Source organism: Cynara cardunculus (genome assembly GCF_001531365.2).
Source record: "Cynara cardunculus var. scolymus isolate 2C chromosome LG 3, CcrdV1, whole genome shotgun sequence".
NCBI lineage: Eukaryota > Viridiplantae > Streptophyta > Magnoliopsida > Asterales > Asteraceae > Cynara > Cynara cardunculus.
The window spans coordinates 23887284-23892609 of NC_037530.1; positions in this window are offsets into that span (position 1 = coordinate 23887284).

Below are 5326 nucleotides of genomic sequence, written 5' to 3' on the forward strand. Positions count from 1 at the left end.
TTCAATATCTCATGGTTATGCCTATAAGTGATATAACATCTTAGCCATAAATTCCAAGTATCCTAAACCAGAGCCTCTGATCATAAAAACCAGAGCCTCTGATCATAAAAACCAGAGCCTCTGGCTGTTTAGCATAACTTCGATTAAAATATGGAAAATATTGTCTTTGGAACCAGAGCCCCTCTGGTCCAAAGCAAATACTTGGTCTTTTTTTAACCAAGTCTTTTTCTCCAAACCAGAGCCTCTGGTTATATAGACCAGAGCCTCTGGTTTCTCAAACCTTGGACTCTCACGCATCTAAATCTCATTCATGCTTTCACACTTTGGAACCAGAGCTCCTCTGGTCCAAAGTTTATACCTAGTTCTCATCATGCTTTCACACTTTGGAACCAGAGCTCCTCTGNTCATGCTTTCACACTTTGGAACCAGAGCTCCTCTGGTCCAAAGTTTATACCTAGTTCTCATCATGCTTTCACACTTTGGAACCAGAGCTCCTCTGGTCCAAAGTTTATACCTAGTTCTCATCGCTAAGTATAACTCACCAACCAGAGCCTCTGGTTTCCAACACACTACATGCAAAATTATTTTCTTCTAACCAGAGCCTCTGGTTCTAAAGACCAGAGCCTCTGGCTTTAGACTCCTTGCAACCAATGCCACTCTGGTTTCAAAGAGTTTCCTCTTATCGCACTCCACATGGCCTTCACCATTTCCTTCCTTATTCACATTCATTGCATTCACAACCAGACCCTCTGGTTCTAAAGACCAGAGCCTCTGGACTCGCAATCTTTCTAACCCTCCCATCACATTCATTGCATTCACAACCAGAGCCTCTAGTTCTAAAGACCAGAGCCTCTGGCTTTGTTTTCTTTGCCACCAGCGCTCCTCTAGTCTCAAATACCTCTCTACACTTCCACTTAGCATTTTTTTCTCATCTTTCAAAACCAGAGCCTCTGGTTTTTTAGACCAGAGCCTATGTCCCCAAATTTCTTAAGTTTTATCTATGTAAGGGGGAGTTTTTTATACTTTCAACATCCATCCACATGCATCACTTGAGGGGGAGCAAACTTTTTCACCTTTCTCATTTTGTGCATTTGCATTTTCCATCCAGAGCCTCTGGTTCTACTATCCAGAGCCTCTGGCCACTTAAAATGTTATATATGTATTTAACTAGAACTCCTCTGGTTCTACATAATGGATTGCCAAACTTAACAAGAGCCTCTGGTTTGCTAACCAAAGCTTCTAAATCATGCAAATCCAATAATACATATATGAACTTCATTGATGTTAAACCAGAACTTCTCTGGCTCCTCACCCAATGGGTCATGCCTAACCAGAGCTCCTCTGGTTCCATGACAATAAATTTTACACTCAAACTCATCTAAATTGAAAATCATTTTTAAGATTATACAAAATTGCAGCTTTTGTTACTAAAAACTATATAACATGGGTTTTTAGAAGACCAAAACTTYGTAATTAGTATTAATCTTACAATTAGATGAGATTTTAAATTCAAAATATTTTTGGGAAACGTCTTCACCAAGATATTATTTGGAATAAATCTTTATTTCAAATAATGCACGACGTCATACTACCACGCGCCTGACACCATACAGGCTGTTCCCCATGAGCCGTTTCAATTTTTCATCTTCCCTAACCCCAGCTTGACACGTGTCAAATTCATTAATGGYACGTACTATCAMGACGGCTCACGTTCTTCAAATCATATCACCAATACTTAAACCGCCAAAACTTTTCATGATTATTATATTTTAATAATCAAGAAAATGTTTCCTTTACTTTGTTCTTCTCAAAAGAGTCAATTTGCAGTTCAGATTTATGCAGTTTAGCTGTTAAGTCTTCTATCTGTTTCTTCAATCTTACTGTCTCTTGTGGATCAGAAACAGTTTTCATCAGATCACTCAGCTTTTCTTGCAAGACTCTCTTCTCTTCTTTCTCTCTCTCATTACAGTCAATAAGACGAATTGTCCACGATATATTTGTTAAGCTCAGAATTTAGTTTATCGTATTTCTCTTTAAGCTCTTTATATTCTCTCTCCAATGAAACTGCCATTTTTCAATTAGATTGATTAACGGATCAAATGTTGTGAAATCAATTAAAAGAAATCAAGAACAATTAAGCTCAAAAACAAAAACAAGAAAACACATAAACTGTTGAGAAAATCAGAAAATCAGCGTAAAACTATAAACAAAATAGTAAAAAACAGTCAAGACTGTTGAAAACAGTTAAAAACTGTTAAAAACAGTCAAAAGAGTTAAAACTGATATGAAATAGTTTACGCGATGCAAAACAGTTCAAAAATTTCTTAAAAACAGTTCAAAAACAGATAAAACAAAAAACACTAAAAAACAGTTAAACAGATAAAATTTGATCCCAAATAAAATGAAAGAAGCCCAAAACAAAACGAAACCAATTACAAGGATTACAGAAAACCAATAAACATCATGACTAAAAGATTATCCGAGAACAAAGTTCAGGTATATATAAACCAATTAAGAACCAATTACAGCAAATGAAAGTCTAGGTCAATTCAAACAGTTCCTGTATGTTTGGAATACACAACTAAGATACCAATCTGCACACCAATATGCCCACCCTTCTTCTGAATCTCAGATTGCAACCATGGGCAGTTCTCTTTCAAATACTCAAACCCATCTGATCACATTACAGCTGCAAGTGCAAGATTTTCAGCAGCAAATCTGAAGCAAACAGCCTTTAATTGTATGGCATGATGACAGTCTGCAAGAAATCTGCCAACAGAGTTTACAGAGATATCCTTACAGAGCAACAACTAATAATTTGGCTATTACCACTTTCTTTTCCCCAAGAAAACTTCAACAACTGCTTCTCCATGTTTTTTGACTTGCTAAAACAACCATCAGTCCATGCATGGAAACCACATTCCTCACATCCATCAATTCAAAGATCTTCCTAGCTATGGTTATTTTCCCAGACCTAGCAAACCAACTCACCAAAGCACTTCCCACATACAAGTCATATAGAAATCCAGACTGCAATAACCTCACCAAAGCTTTATAAAAGAAAGTTTTGAACTGAGAGATTTAGATTAAAAACAGTCTGCATCTTTCTTGAAGCTTGCAGCAAGCCAATCAACAACCCTCTTGTCAAAATCATCACCACCAAGGTGTGTATCTCTGGAAGTAGACAGCACCTCAAAGACTCCATCACCAATCTCAAGAACTGAAACATCAAAAGTACCACCTCCAAGGTCAAAAACTAGTATGGTTTCATTGTTCTTCCTTTCGAAGCCATAAGCTATTGAGGCAGCTGTAGGTTCGTTGATGATACGAAGGACTTCAAGACCAGCAATTCGACCAACATCCTTGGTTGCTGTTCTTTGAGAGTCATTAAATTAAGCAGGAACTGTCACAACAGCCTTTGTGACCTTATCATTCAGAAACTTTGAAGCATCATCCACATGCTTTCTTAAAACCTATGCTGAAATTTCTTCAGCAGGAAACTGCTTTCCGATAGCAGGGCAATCAAGCTTAACGTTTCCATTCTCATCACGCAATTATAAGTCCCTCGAAACAATTTTAAGTCAGCATTTATCCATACACTGGGGACAGTCAAACAAAGGCCAGGCTTTAAAAATTTCCCTTGAACTGTTAAAGTATCAAATGCATCTGCTGCAATTAAGGCAATGAAGCAGCACCACTATCAAATGCATCTGCTACAACTAAGGCAATGAAGCAGCACCAGAAAGATGACTAAACCAAAATCAATCAATCAAGAGCAAAACCAAAATCAAGTTTGTCAAAACCAAAAACAACCTCTAAATCAAATTACAGAATCTGATTCTTCAACCTAGTGAATCCCTTTTTGTGCAATTAAGTGAAGAATAGCCCAAAACATCAAACAACCTGCGATGAATGAGAAATTTAAGTGAAACTGAACATCGAGCGCCTGTGATCTTTTATCTTGAGTCCAGACTCGGAATCAGATGAAACAGTGAACAAAGCAGTCTTCGTTTTAGGAGAAATCACATGTATAACAATTTACAGTTAATGATTTTGTAATCCGGATGAATATGAACGATTTACAGTGAGCGATTTAGATATCCGATCAATCCAATCGAACGATTTAGATATCCGACTATCCAAATGCAGAAAGGCCAAGTCTTAAACCGATGACAATGCCAAGCGATTTGTTGAAATCCGTTCACCGTACCAAGCGGTTTAGTTAAGCTTGCTCACATACTAATCGATTTAGCAAAAAACCGGTCACTTTAACAATTGATTTAGAGTCCACAAATTTGACCAAGACCTAATCCGATTGAGACATTCCTTGAATGATTGAGAGATTCCTTGAACGATTTGGAGATTCCATGAACGATTTACCTTTTATCGAACAGAAGACAGCAAGTAGTGAGCGATTTAACGAACAATTTAGAAATCCGATTGAAGAGAGATGCGCCTGTGTTCGATGAAGGAGCGATGAAGTACAAAAAAATGGACTGATAATTGTTGGGCCTAAAACAGATTTGGCTAAATTGTTAGGGGCTTTGAGCGATTAAAAGGGGAAAAAGATTGCAAAAACACAAAATTAACACAAATTTAACACTAAAATGGATCAAAAAACACTAAATTAAAAAAAATCAAGAACACGAAAAAAAAAAGTTAAAAACACTAAAACGATTAAATCTTGAAAAAAAACATCAAATCACAAAAGTTTGTGAATAACAAAGTGTTGATCCTCTCTCTCAGTGATTTGTTGATAATCCTTTTTCACTTATACGTTGTATTTATGTTTCTGTCTTTTCAGTTCCAGCGACCTTCACTGAGTATGTTCAGTGATCGCTGAAGAACTTGAATTGTAAATCTATCAGAGACAACAATACTTCAAGAAGAGAACACTCACACCAAAGAACCTTCAACAAACGTCGAAGATTGAAACTGAATATTAGAGACTGGTGAGTACGTGATCTGAAGCAGTATTCAGTGATTACAAGCCTGTCTACATATGTGTGAAGACTGCTCAAGCTTCAGCGAATGATAAAGAGACCTTCAGGTCATTCCATCATTCAGCGATCAAATGAAGCTTGCTTAGCACGATTGTTGTTGTCTTGTCCTTATACACACAAAGGACAAACACCATACCCTTATGAAAGTTGGTACAGTACGGAGCCGACTAGTCGAATCTATTGTCCACCAACTTTAGGTAAGGATGTCTACTCTTGAATAGTGTTTTTTGTATTATTCACTGTAGCAAAGGACAATCCTTCCTCTTAAGGCTTGACACGCACTCTAACCCTACCATACTACATTAAATGAACATTTAATGCAC